This window comes from Triticum aestivum, chromosome 7B (assembly GCF_018294505.1).
Source record: "Triticum aestivum cultivar Chinese Spring chromosome 7B, IWGSC CS RefSeq v2.1, whole genome shotgun sequence".
Classification (NCBI taxonomy): domain Eukaryota; kingdom Viridiplantae; phylum Streptophyta; class Magnoliopsida; order Poales; family Poaceae; genus Triticum; species Triticum aestivum.
The window spans coordinates 216392679-216408198 of NC_057813.1; positions in this window are offsets into that span (position 1 = coordinate 216392679).

Sequence of the window (15520 nt, forward strand, 5' to 3'; positions counted from 1 at the left end):
GCATCTGGCTCAGATATATTTGGTCTGAAATTCTATGCTCCATGGGTAATGCGTCTGATCAAGCTTCACTCTGTTGTTAACTATCAACCCTCTGCGTGCAACCATCTCATATTCTTGCCAGAGGTTGATATGTCTGTCGAAGCCATATACCCAGAGCCTGCCAAGGAGGCAATTTATCTTCACAATGTCGATCGTCAAAGTTTCTCTCAACATGTTGAAGGAGTCATGCTGCCACTCGTGTTTATCCTTTGGCAGGAAATACACGTGCACCTCGTCCTGCCCATACTGAAGCCACTGAAAGAACTATTGCTCCAAGGCCTCGGAAGAGATCCCGTGTGCTCAGTGACCGAGAGCTTCTCGTGGCCTTGCATCAGAAACACGATAAGCATCATTACTGGTTGAAGCGTCAAATGCAGAGTCTCTAGATGGAAGTTAATCGCATTCGCAATCTCGCCACCAAGAATGCATTTGTCACTCAGGAAACCTGTCGGCGTTCGTGGAAGAGTCTGACACTCCTCAGTTCTGAAGATGATCTTCAACAAGATGGCTTCACAGAGAGATTCAAGTTTGATTCCACTCCTCCCAGGAATGTTGTCTTACATTGGACTCCTTCACTCGAAGACTCTGAGTACTCATCTTCGGCAGCAACTGTGAATGCCAGAGTCATTGATGATGAAGATGATGCTACATCACCAACAACCACTTCAGCGTGTATCGACACTGCACCAGGCCCGTCTGCACCACCAAACTCCAACGTCGACCCTGCTCCTTCTGGGAACGAGTAGACCCTCTATGTCTTCAAACCTTTTTGGTCATTACTGACAAAAGGGGGAGAAACATATGAGTTGATAGTCTTCAAGCGGGTCCTTATGGGTGGTTGCATTATTTTGCCAAGTCTTACAACTCTTGTTTTTTTGATACATTTGTTCTCTGAGTTGTAACACTTAAACTTGATGGTCGTCTGCTACTTTATTTGCTATTCTGTGATACGATGATAAATCCTGCATGAAGTCATTCTGCAGACGTCCATTTGTCATTATGCATATCATTATCTTCGTTAATTCTTATATGCAGAATGCAATGTCTTCACACTTTGATGATGGCCTCCAGAAAGCAAAACCTGCCATGTGCATTTGCATTCAAACACAAATCAATTATATGCACATCTTCAGGGGGAGCCTCGTCTTATGTATGAAGACAATACTCACAACACTAAACTTTCACATACTTTTATCCCCGTTGAAAACTTCAACCAGTTTGTCATCAATCACCAAAAAGGGGGAGATTGTAAGTGCATCTAGTGCCACCCCTAGTTGGTTTTGGAGTATTGACGACAAACTTGGTTGAGGGACTAATGTGTTTGTGAGAATTGCATGATAACATAGGTAGTAGTCCCATATTGATTCGGTTTACCTACCAGAGATGACCCCTAAAAATGTGTGAAGACATTGAAGACAATGGTGGTCTGTGAAGACATTGACATTGAAGACTATGACATGAGAAGACATCGAGTGAAGATTATGGAGTACGAAGACATTGTTGTTCGGTAGTTTCCTTGTGGGGACCCCGACTCATAAGTCGTGATCACCGAATGCACGTGTACAATGATCCCAGAGATCAATGCTCACTGAACACACAGAAGCTGAATAACAAGAGTCCTACATCCATACATACCATCTTACACAAATTATGATCATTATGGTCAAGTCTTGAGTATGAAATCGCAGCGAAAATCTTCATCAATAACTTGGACCCATGCCGTCTGCCTTAACCCTATAGGCATTCTGACCGGGAAGCGTCCTAGCTCGCATGTTCGTCACCGAAGTATTCTTCATCATATCCTGTTCTTTCATGCCTGGCCAATAAAATAACCAGTGGCAAGCCAATGAGTACTTTGAATGTACTCGCAAGCAACCCATGTTTTGGTTCAAGATACAACAATGCATGACATAGGTGAATTTTTGCAGAAAGCTAGTTTCGTTGTGCCATGACATGTTCAACAACTGGTAAATCATGCATCATATGAATTCAAGTAACCATAGGGACTGGTTACAGATATCAACATAAAGGGAGTGGGCGTCAACCCAACTCAATCATGTCAAGGCCTTTGACTTGACCCAAGTAGTTCTTCCCACTTAACCAAGCACACACACTGGTTTGTAAACAGTGGACGTAGCCCAAGAGCGGTTACCCAACTGTCCTTGACTGTGGACACGGCTATTCGAATAGTTTTACACTCTAAAGAGGTTGCACACTTTACCCACAAGATCCAGGGAACTTCCGTGTCATCCACGACGCGCGGTACCTCAAGTACCCGGGGTAAGCACTCAATCACTATCTTTCCCTAGACGACAGTAACAAGGAGTCCACTCGTTGTTCCATATCCTCACGATCTACATCATACGTGACTCACTCGAGATCGTAACATCCGAGAGGGGACACAACGGTGTATCCGGTGCCCTGTGAAAACAGTCATGGCCGCCCTACCTGGCATGACCCTGTCCCGAGAGAGAGCACCAACTCTCCCCCATCACTAGTAATACGGGCTACAAGCTAGTATCGGCCTAGGTAATCAATAATGCCCTTTCCCATATAAGGGTAGAGTGGTTGCGCATGTAAGGTTGGAATAACGGTCGCAACTTAAACCAATCCGATTTGAAAACAACACACACACTTCGTCACCAAGTGGTTACCCAACTCATTATCTCCCTCGGGCATAAGTGGCACCCGACAGGGTTTTCGAAAAGTCTTTTGAAAATACTTTGTCTCCATCACCATGCATATTCCCGTCCCCTTTTGCGTAGCAACTACTTTAGCATCCTAACTACTCCCACTGGCATAACCCTCATAAGAAGGTAGGGTCATGCACAATGCAAGTATCAACGAGGAAGTAACGGTAACGGAGGGAAACCACCCGAAGTGGTCACCTCATAATCATGACTCCGATGCAAGCAATAAAAGTGTTATATGACATGCATAAAAAGGGTTTCTCAAGCATGGTCAAAGGACTGCTTGTCTGGTTCATCAGAGTCTTCAAGTCTTCTGGTCCTTCTCCAAATACTCCGTCTACTTCGTCTACTAATGTCGGAAGTAATCACAATAACCAACACAACAAGGCAGAAAATAAAAGTGCTCTAAAAATATGAAGTTGACTTTTCTAAGACTTCTCTGGTTATATGAAAAATAACCAAAGTGGATTCATTGGTATTGGATCAGTGAATATTTCTGAACATTTCAATATGATGGAACCAATGAATTTAATGGATCTGCAGGTTGTCCATAGAATGCCTTTTTATAAAAATGAGTATAAGTACCCATTAAATTAGGCATGATTTTAGAAACATTTAGAAATTGGTTTTACTGAATTTGGAGTTGAACTGAATGTAATATGGATTTTTGAAGTTGAAAAACGTGAATAATTGGCCTTTTAATAGATTCAGTTGAAAGAGGGCATGGTAAAAATGTTGATTTACCCCTATTTAATAGGGCATGATTTATAGAGTCACAGAAATTTGAATCATCAAATTTGGACTTGATATGAATTTATTAGGGATATTTGAATCTACTGGATAAAGAAAAAGAAAAATAATTGGCCAGGTCTGGCCGGCCAATTTAGTCTGCAGCTGGGCCGGCCCAGAGCCACGCCAGCCCAGGAGAACCGGTGCACGCGCGCACCCGCGTTCAAACCTGACGGCTGGGGCCTGGCGGTCAGTGACAGAGAGGGGAAGGAGAGAGAGGTGAGGATGACAGGCGGGCCCGCCTGTCATCTTCAACCTCGCGGCCAGGGAAGCGGCAAGCTAACCGGCGGTGACGTGGTTCACGGCGGGGAGATCTGAGGGCACGGGCGTGCTCAGGGTGGAGTCGCCGTTCGGGTTGAGGTGGAGGTGCTCGCTGGGGTGCAATGGTTCACCGGCGACGAGGAGGCAGGGCGGCGGCATGTCAGAAGGTGGTCGCACCGGTCGCCTCTGGCTTCAAATGAAGGGGAAAAGGAGGGGGAAGGAGTCAGGGTCTCGCTGCGGTTCCAGACCGAGCGAAAGGAGCGGCGGAAGAGGTTCTTAATGCGCAAACACCGGTGACCCGAGGCGGCGGCACTCGACTCGACCCCGAGCACAGAGAGGGGGAGGGGAGCTAGGGCTCTGCTGGTGCTTGATAGAAGGCGAGAGAGTTCAAGGGATGCAGAGAACAGGGTCTGGGGTGGCCTTAAATAGGAGGGGCGCAGTGCACCATGGGCTGAGCGACGTGCAGCGGTCACTAGAGGCCGCGGGAGGGCTCGGCATTGAGCCAGGGGCCTTCCCGGGGGTGGTCTAGGACCAGGGGGAGGAGGGAAGGAGCGGGGGAGTGCCAGAGAGCTCGCGCGTGTGAAGCCGCTCACTGGAGCTCATGGGCGGCCGGTGCGCGTGCGAGGGAGGCGATAGGAGGGAGAAGAAGGAGGGGGCCGACAGCGTGTCGTGTCCCGGACGTCGAGGCACCTCGAATGGTGCAAGGGGCGGGCCCGAAGTGGCTAGACACTACGGATGGGGTGGCTACAGTGCGGGTGTGCACTGCAGCATGCTCTGGAGCACGCCAATTGCATGCCAGGGCATGCCTTTGGCTTGTAGGGCGTGGCCACTTGTGTCTAGGTTGTTTAGGGAGGAGTAAACAAAGGGGAGAGGGCCTTGGATGCCCTGGACAGCCAGTAGGAGAGGAGAGAGGTTGAGCGAGAGAGGAAATGGGTTGTCCAGAGAGAGAAAGTGGGGTTTCACCCCTCCAATAATTGAGCTGTGGATTTTCCATTGTTACTGGAGGTGCAAGGGGTCTAGGACGGGCTGTGGTAAAAAGTAGAACTCATGGAGATTACTGGAAGGGGTCAAAACAGGGGTTTTAGTAAAATGGCAGAAGGTGTTTGTTGCTGGTTTGGGCAAGAAGATGAACTCCTATTGTCATGAGGCTTGACAGGGTCAAATGTCATGAGATAATAATAGGTTCCACCAAGATTGAGTTTATTTGGGAAAAGTTGCCAATGCAACTTTTGTAAACCCTAGAAATCAACAGAAATGGATTTTCCAAGATTTAGTCATGCAAATCTTTTCTCCTTGATGCACCACTTGTTGTAGTGTCATCATTTGAGCATTTGAACATGTCCACAAAAAATGGGATCAAAAGGAGACACTTGGCAATGTAGAGTTGTTCAAATTTGGTTCTGGACAGGAAGGGTTTTAGGGCACTTTGATCAAGATAACATTCTCTCCAACTTGTGCCGTTTGGACTAGATGAATAATTAGACCATTTGAGCATGTGAACCAAGTTGGAGAACATTTGGACATGTTTGGCAATGTAAAGTTTCTCAAACTTAAAAATGGACAGAAATGGTTTTGCGGGGATTTCATGGGGTTATACTATTCCCGATTACATGAGACTTGGCAATATCATCAAACATGTCATATGTGACATGCTAGAATTTGCTTGGAATTTTTTTGAGAATACTTCCTTTGTAAATATTTCAAAAGCTTGAAATATCCATAAAGGGTTTTTGAGGGATTCGACCAAAATTTTGAACATGACCATGTGTTGAAACTCATATATATGGACAACTTATGTCCACTGAGTCTCCCTAATTTTTCCCAAATATTTTTTGAAGAATTAAAATAATTTTAATCTATTAAAGACCATTTTTGGCCTAAATAAAAAGCCTTTAAACAAAATAAGAAAATAACTTTTAAAATTATATTTTTGTGGTTTATGGGAGTCCTATACCTAATAGGAGTCAAACATACTTTTTGAAAGATTTTTCATACCCAAATTAAGTACTTGTAGTGCAAACCTCAACTTAGGGGTTTTTGGAAAACTAAATTTAGAAAAAACTTTTTGGCCAAATTATTTTATAAGAAATTTCTGTACTGTACTATAGACATGGCATGATCATTGGGCAGAAGTTTTGGATCAAGCAGAAGGAGTATAAGAGTTGGAGGATTTATTTGATTTTTAGAGCACTTGCAAACAACAGACGAAAATCCAATCAAGGCAAGGTCCAAAACACTCAAAAGTTTTTGTAAAACCACATTTTGCCATGATTTACTAGCTTAAGTGTTGTGTCATGAAAATCAGGGTGTGACATTCCTTTTCTTCTTTGTTCAGTCATAGGAACCACCGTACTGTTAAGTGGGGTCCAAGTGAACAAAGTCAGAGTGACTAATGTGATGCTCAAACAAATCCTATGTCTTCGAGCGAAGACAATGAGAGCAAATCTTATCCAGAGCTGGATGAGTCAGCTTTACTTGTAGCCCAAGTCAAGCTGCCTTGTGTGTTCGAAATCTGACCGTTGGACACGTGTTAGTTCCTTAGTGACCCAGGGTCATTTTGACAAATCAGGTTGAGTTGCCTACTGGCTATAAATAGCGCACCCCTACACCATAAATTGGTGGCTGCTCAGAGTTAATGCACGGCTTTTGTCGTTTGAGAGCAACCCACCTCCGAACCCTTTGAGAGAGAGAATCCTTGTGAGGACAAAGTCCAAAACACCCAGAGCCAAAGAGTGTTAGGCATCACTGAAGTGTTTCTGTCCGCGTGATCTAAAGACTTATTACACTTGAGGACTGTGGATCCTCCAGCCGGTTAGGCGTCGCGTTCTGAGCATCCAAGAGTCATTGTGGATTGCTGGTGAATGAAGTCTGTGAAGGTTTGGAAGTCTCCCTTGAAGACTTACCAGAGTGATTGGGCGAGGACTAAGTGTTCTTAGCTCAAGGGGAATAAGGTGAAGACGCGGTCTTCTGAGTTGAATCGCAGCCTCCCTAACCAGACATACAGTTGTCACAGCAACTGGAACTGGTCGAACAAATCCCTTGTCCTCTCCGAGCAACTGGTTCTATCCTACCTCTCTTGCTTTACTTACAGTTTTTTTTTCGTCAAGTCTTTGCCTACTTGCCTTATCTGTTTGACTTCACTGAGTGAAGACTGTTATCTGTTTGGCTTCATACTATCTTCCATCCTGATCCAATCTACCTAGCTGCTTATAGTTTTTGTGCTTTCACTTCATTGCTTACTTGACTATGGCTTGTCTAATGTAGTCTACCTTCCGCTGCATATCAATAGGTTCATTTCTATCGTTCGTCTTCGAAACATCCATGTTTTGAAGACTTTCATAAAAATTGCCTATTCACCCCCCCTCTAGTCGAATACTAGAACTTTGACGAAAGGGATCCCACAGTTTATCCTCAGCCCCCGCGAGGCTAATCCACCACAAAGCAGGAGTAGGGTTTTACACCGCAAGCTGGCCCGAACCTGGGTAAATTGCCGTGTCCATTTTCTTCCCATTCATCGAGCTGGGACGTGAGAGCGGCGGATCGATCGGCTAGAGAGGTTGAGTTCTTCACACACACCCCAACACTACAAAAAAAGACACATCAATGACATTTTGGGCCGAACGAATTTTTTTCTATCATACTTATGACACTTCTATGACGATAATTGTGACAAAACCCGGTATCATCATAGATGTGGGGGGCTCCTACTTCTATGACAAAAAATCATGACAAAAAATGGGCTTTTCATCCTGGCGGGCCGGAGACACAGCTGCATGACATTCTTTGGGCCGTCCATGACGGAAAAAACCGTGGTAGAAGCAAGGGCGAGGAAAATTTCAGGGAGTTCCCGGTTACGGTGGGAGGTCGGGGGCCGAGCGATGCGCGTTTCCCTCGTACACGTATGGGCGTGTCTGCGAGGCGTTGGCTCTAACTGAACCCGAGCGAGGCATTGGGCTCTAACTGAACCCGAGTGATTGCACTGCAGGCTACGTGTTACTGAAACCGAGCGATCAATCGATGGCTGTTAACTGAACCCGATCGAGCGATTCCTTCGCTACTGCTGCTAACTGAAGCCGATCGATTGTATGAACAAAGAGCGTTGCGGGCGGGGTGGGGGGGGGGGTGGATGAACAGTGAGCGGTGGGGGTGGATGAACAGGACCCCATGGCGTTGCCTCTGGATGAACAGGACCTCGATCCATCGAGCCGGTTGGGGCTGGATGAACAGGCCCTCATGGAGGGTTGGATGAATAGGATGACCCCGTGGAGGGCTGGGTGAACAGTAGACGGTGGAGGGGTTCCCGTGGAGGGGTGGTTGAACAGTGGCTAGTGGAGTACCGCACGGTGGAGGCTGGATGAACAGGAGCCTGTGGAGGCTGGAGGAGGTCGACGGTGGAGATGAACAGTATCCCGTGGAGTCCAGTTTTGTGGTACGCCACACCCCTCCCGATGAACAAGACCCCCGTTTCGACCGTAGCGCTCCAACACAAGTCCGTTTCGTCCGTTTTGCGGTACGCCACACCCCTCCCGATCAACAGGACCCCGTTTCGACAGTAGGAGGTCCGTTTCCTCCGTTTTGCGGTATGCCAGACCCCTCTCGATGAACAGGATCCCGTTTTGAATGTTACCGGTCGAACACAAGGCCGTTTCCTTCGTTTTGCGGTATGCCAGGCCTCGTTTCCATCGCCTGTTCCGTCCAAGCCCTCCCGATGAACACGACGATGCATTCCATTCCGACCCAGCTGGTAGGCTCCCCATGAACACGATGACGACGTTGTTTCTCCGTTCTGAACCTACCATGTACACGAGCCCTGGCCATACGTATGCACGAGTAGGCATTCGAGACCCCGCCCGTATGTACACATATGTGGCCGTATTTTCTTTCTTGCACACTGGCCGTTGTACGTACGTGTACATGCTACGTGCGCGCCTCTACTACGATACGTGCGCGTCTCTATGTCCACCAGTATGTACTTACACGTTCGCGACCAGAATGACAACGCTACGTACGCTTCGACCAGATGGGTCCCAACTGTCAGGCACTTCCATGCGTGCGAAGATGTAGATGGTGGGTCCCAGCAGTCAGGGGGCGAATCGTTTTTTTCCCAGACGCACTTCCTTGCGTGCGAAGATGTAGCTGGTGGGTCCCAGCAGTCAGGGGGTGAATCATTTTTTTGTGAAATAGGTGGCCCGTCCGGTGGGTCCCTGCTGTCAGGTGGAGGAATAATTATTTTGCGCGTAATAAGGAGGCACTTCCTTACGGCTGCCGTGGACCCAGCTGTCAGCCTCTCCACGTACAGTACTCTTCCGATGGAAGTCGGTCGTTGACCACATTGACCATGCCACGCCAAGAGCACCACGACGGTGGACGATGGCGAGGCCTAGGAAGGGGACAACACGGAGCCGGGTAAGACGCAGCAGTGGATGCCCATGCGAAGAGGAGTATGAGGGTTCACTGGTTTGACTGCGGTGTACTGCCGTCGCCGCAGAATAACAGGGGGTGTGGGTGAGTAGAGGGATGGCCTGGCCAGCGGTGGGAGTAGTAGGGGGAGGTGAGGCCTCCGCGGCATCACAGCCGGCCATGGGAGGCAGGAGCATGCGGCACGACCGATGCTGCTTTGGGCGGCTGGAGCACGAAGATCAGAGGTTGAAGAAGCACTACGATTGTTGGATGGACATCGTACGGTCACTGGAGCTAGAATCGTTCATATTGACTAAGTTGACAAAGCCGTCTGTCCCCGTCAACTTAGTAGGCCCACAAGTCAGCCTCCCACCAAGGTGAGTCCCAGCTAGCAGGGGGAGTATTCATTTTTTGTGTGTAATAAGGAGGCATTTCTGGTGGGTCCGAGCTGACAGCAGGGGAAACGTTTTTTCACGAAATACAGAGGCCCTTCCAGTGGGTCCCAGCTATCAGATGGAGGAATCATTATTTTGCGCGTAATAAGGAGGCATTTCCCTGTGTGGGCCCCTACTGTTAGCCTCTTCCGATGGCTGTTGTTTGTTGACCATGTTGACCTCGCCGCGCCGAGAGCACAAATGCGGTGGACGAGGGCGAGGCCCAGGAAGAGAACCACCCGGAGCCGGCAAAGCAACCACAGCGGATGCCCACGCTGAGGGGAGTACGAGCGCTGACTGGTCGGCTGTGGGGTGAGGCTGACGTCGCTGGAAAATAACAGGATGTGCGGGTGGTTTGAGGGATGGCCTGGTAGCAGCACAGCCAACCACGGGAGGAGGGAGCAGGCAGTCCCGCCGGCAATGGTATGGGTGGCTAGAGCAAGAAGATCAGAGATTGAAGAAGCACGGCGATCGTTGGATGGACATCCAACAGTCAATGTTGTGTGTTGACTAAGTTGACAAAGCCTTGCGTACGCGTCAAAAAAAATTAGGACAGCATCATCGTCAACCTAGTAGGCCCAGAAGTCAGCCTCCAAATCTGTGGGAAACAACATACGGCCCATTAGCCATTATTTTCAATAATTTACAGCCCATTTTCTAATTCTTAAGGACATTTAAAGCCCATATTCTTTTTATTAGCATTACAGACCATATATACTGGGCACTGCTAAAAAATTTAACGAAATTTTGCATATTTCGGTGGGGTCCGAACTCTTTTAATCACGAAATTTCGAGTCACGTTAAAAATTATTTTCAAAAAATTATATCAAAATAATATTCAAAAAACAATTCTCTGCAAAAAAATGAATGAAATTTAGAATCTTAACTAGCAAGGTGCCCGTTCGTTGCACGGAACATGAAGATGCATTTGTATGAGTGGTTTATCTTGTTGGAGAAAAGATGATATTTTAATGTAATTGCCAGTTGGCTTTGGTTTTTATAAGAGTAGAGAGTAGAGAAATCCTGAAAAAATGATATTTTAATGCAATTGCCGGTTGGCTTTGGTTTAAAAATTTACAGCCCATTTTCTAGGGAAGCCCATTTCTTACAACTTACATCCCTCCTCGTCTTGAAAGATTTGCAGCCCAGCAGGGCTGAGAAAAGCAAGTAGGCCTCGGTTTTGGTATTCTCCAAAAAAAGAACTTGGCTAGCCAATTTCAGAAAGAAAAAATATATCAACTGGGCTCGTCATGTGCTTAATAAAAGCATAAGCGTGGGCTAACGGGCCACAGCCCCCGCACAACGCGCAGTTGAGCTCCGTCTCTGAAACTAAAAAACAACTGGGCGAGCTACTGGGTCCCTGGTGTTATCCGCTCGTTGTGTAATTTTCTCGTTTATTGACTACATTGACAATGGCGTGGGACCTAGTTGTCTAACAATTAGGAGGAAGTATTTTTTTGGCTTGTAATAACGAGGCACCTGCTTGCGAAATGCAATGACCCTGGTGGGTCCCTACTGTCAGCCTCTCCATGTACAGTATCTCCCGATTCCTCTTGGTTGTTGACCATGTTGACAACGCCAGACGGTGGCGGGCACAGCAAGCCAATCAAGGCGGAGAACGACGGCGAGGCCTCGGACGGGAATGAACAGCAGTCGTGGAAGATGCGGCAGTGTAGTGGCAGGTGGAGGGGAGTACGAGGGCAACAACATGCAACTCAAGCATACAAATGCTACAAAAAGCCCAAGGATTAATTGTTCATCAAATTTTGAGACAAAACCCAGATTGAACATGACAGTAACATCTACCCCAACCACTCTTTTTTGAAGTCACAAACAAATGGATCGGTCTCATCCATAAAATCAACATCCTGTGCAAAAAAATTATTCCAGGATGAGTACAACTTGTTGTAAATAGAAGCCGAGCACGTTGAGAAGCCCATTTGTCCACCTGAAACTTCTTTTTTTGCTGTTCAACATGTCCGTCCGTGAGAAATCTCTTGCTGTAAAAATTAAGCCTCATGGACAATAGTAACCTCGCATTCAATAGGAAGAATGTGACAAAGCTTCTGTTTGCCTGGTTGGATGCATATCGTCCCATCATTATTGTCCTCAAACGAATGTCATGAGAACTGAGAAAATCCTTGTGCTTATTACGCAACCGATTGGTCATATGTTTTTCTCCATGTGGTTCTGCCTAAGTAGACATGAAGATTGAAAACAGTTAAGGTCTAAAAAAGAGTATGTCGAAAGAACGACAGCTGAACAGTTAATTCTAGTACAATATATACGGGCTTTCAATGTGCATGAAATCATCACCTCTATGTATAAATTCTCCAGAGATCGAAAGCATCGCAGCAAGCCAATAATTATGTCCAGATCAAAACTATACATTATGATATATATGATCTTGACAGAATCTAGCAGCATTGATAGGCTATCAATGGACGAACTCTTCGTTGAGCATATAACATAATATTAGCACCCAAAGTGTACTCCAAGATGATATAAAACTTATGCGCACAAATGAAAAATGCAGCATATGATTACAAATGTGTAGATGATAATATATGGTACCTGAAAAAGTGAGGAGCCAAACACCAACTCCTTGTGATTATTAAACGGGTCACGAATTACACCCAAGGTCTCCAGTTTGGGCGCAGAGACGACAATTATTTCTGAAGGTGTATAACAACTATGAAGGAGCAATCTTTCAAGTGAAGGGGCATCTTCAATGATGAGCTGTTGTCCTTTAAAACAAATTCCAATGCTTTTAAGGTGAGGCGACTTTATTTGGATACAACTGATACCGATTTCTATTCCCAAAACAATCAGCAGGCACTCCAGGGCAGGGCAACTGGAGTGGATGATGCTGTGCAGTGAGGCCTCCGACAGATAAACCACCACAAGAGAAAGTTTTTTTAGCAGTGGGAGTCAAAGCATTTGTACCAGATCGTCTGGTAGATGGCACCGGGCGAAGGTGATGGTGTGGGGACAGGAGGAAAACCGTGAGATGGACAACGGTGGTGTGGGCACGAATTCTTGGTGTGTCCGTGGTATGAAACTTTTGTGGTAATGGTACAACTCAAACTGCTGGAGTTTTCCGAATTTAGGGGATGTCAGCCAAGCGTCCACCTTGCTTGGTATGGACAGCAGGTAGCGTGTCGGGATGCAGAGGCATTGAATGGGGCCCTGCTGGTGAGAAGAGACGATGGCTCTGAGGAGATCAAATTCAGGAAGGATAGATATCTGACGACAGTCGAGATTGAGGGGTATGACGCGCCATAGAGGGCGCCACCGAGTTGAGTGGACTTGTGTGCGGCAGCAATCCTTGGTGGGGAGAAGAGAGATGATATCCTCAAGGATGACGTCAGGGAAATCGCTGATGTGGTCCACCGGAGATTCTACCGGTTCCTCAAATCCTGGTGGGGGGGCGCTCGCCGCTTCTCCCGGCGCTACCGGGTGCGGGATCTACAACCGGCATCGCTGCTGGTGGGAGCCTCATCTTCTTGGCGCTGGGGCCATCCGACTCCATTTTCCTTGTGGGCGTCGCGCCGAGCTCACGGGTTTGAGCAGAGTATCCAAAGACGAGCCTAGTGGCAGTGCGAGTGGGGAAGAAGGAGGGCTGGGGATTTCTATAGGACTAGAAGAATAGGAGCAGGCGTTTTCTGTACGAGGAAAAAGGTGACCGGGTTTTTCTGGACGAGTGAGAAAGATTGGGGAGCGGGGGGAATTGGGGGGGGGCAGACGGAAGTGGGAGAGCGAGCTATTCGTGTTTATAGGGCCCGCTACACTAACTACTCGCTTTTTCCCAAGAACCGCTCTCTTCTTTTGCGTTGCTGCATTGGAGCTGGCGCATGGACTTGGCTGACTGGCCATGCATGCAGGATGCATGTGCCCGCCAGCCACTGCATGCGCCTGGTTTGTTACTAGGCCTATTTAATAGGATGGTTATGGAGTAAATTAAGGATATTTATTTTCTCTGTGTGCATCCACCAAATTAGAGGATGCGGTACTGTATGCAGACACTCACATTAAAACTAAGCTTCAGAAGATACGGTATGCATACTAACATTCAGAAGAACAAATGTTCAGCATGTCTATGCATCTCAATGATTCACCATACTATAAGCAATACAAAGCTGTGAGAAGGTGTGGAAATAAAGAAAATCGGTTGATGCTTCTCTGAGCAAAGGGCCTCCCTGCGCACGCATTAATTTCCTGGGCATGCTTGTTTCTTATCAATGTTGCGAGCACTTTGAGCATATTGGCAACTTCACAGCTAGCTAGCTGCCTCATCTTGCAATTGATAATGACACATTTGCAGCAAACACATGAGGCAATGGAGATGACTCAACAGGAGTCCATATTGTGCAGTTCTCCTGAAATCATATTCATTGTCCTGAATCTGAAAAGATAGGAAAACAGTAGCTATACTTAAACGGTGTTGCAAAACAGTAGCACATATCAATAGCTTGGCGTGGCAAAACAGGATCATCTGGACGAAGGGGATAATGACTTGCTTGAGGAAGATTATATATAATTTCATAAGTCCTTGGTTGATTTCCACCTTCGGCTGAACTGCTTGTTTGCTCCTCCACACATGACAGGATCGTTCCGCACTGCATTCAGCAAGTCAACGTACGAATAAGCTAATTTCATCTTGCGGTGGTCATTGTACCTAGTTACGAATGTAGGAATACCTGGAGCACCATGAGGTTAGCTGAGAGCAGGTAGATGCAGCCATATAAATTTTGTACAGTGCTACCAAAATTGAGGTTTGTATCCCTTCCCGTTATGAGAATTCTTCTTGAAGTTGGTAGAATGTGACGGCTTGTTCTTTGCATCAAACTTGCCTTTCCCCTAAGATTTTTTCTTGTTGTTTTGGGGCTGGTTTGGCTGGAAGTTCTTCTCGTGTACCATGTGGGCACTAGAAGCTCCCTCAGCGACCCGAGCATGTGTGTCTTTTGCTCTTGCCTTCTCCTCAAAATCAAGAGTGCTAATGAGATCCAAAACAGAAAACTCATGTCTCTTGTTTTTCAGAGAAGTAGCAAAATCAATCCACGAAGGTGGAAGCTTGGCAATGATGGTCCCAGCAACAAATTTGTCCGGTAACACACACTTAAATTACTCAAGTTCCTTAGAGAGTGATTGTATCTCATGAGTCTGAGAACAATAGAGCGCTCATCAGTTATCTTGTAGTCACAGAATTGCTCCATGACGTACAACTCGTTGCCAGCACCCGAGGGCCCAAACGTGGCCTCGAGCGCAACCCACATGTCTTTGCCGCTGTCAAATGACATATATGAATCCATAATGGAATCGTCAAGAACACTCAGCAGGGTGGCTTTGAAGAGGGTATCCATGTTCTGAAAAGCGTCCTGCTGTGTAGGATTAAGAACGCCCTCAGGCTTACCCTTAGTGGCGTCATAGCAGTACATGATCTCAAACTAATATACTGCTCTTGTGTGCCACCTTTTATATTGCACCCCCTTAAAAGTGGGCGGCTTCAAAAGCGCAGCAAAACCCCTCGGACTATATTGCCTGTAATCAGGTTTTTGGATTGGATTGTTGAATATATGAGCAATTTAGTATCAGATTTAATCTGAATCAGCAGTAAATAGATCATGACGACAATTGCAAACATCAAAGTAATGATGCAGACTAAACCAGGAGGACATAATCACATACTGTACAGCGGGAGCAGAACCGATGTGGTTGATGTTGTCACTCATGTCGTTGATGAAGAGGTTACCAAGGTCGGGGAAGAAGGCTGTTGTTGAGGAAGTCGTCGCTAGCAGCAGTCACAGGATTGTGCTCCCCAAAATCCTGATCGCCCCTCTCCCGTACAGGATCACGAAAGGCGGGGTTCGAAGGACTGCTGTCCCTTCTCGTGGTGCACGCCGGAAG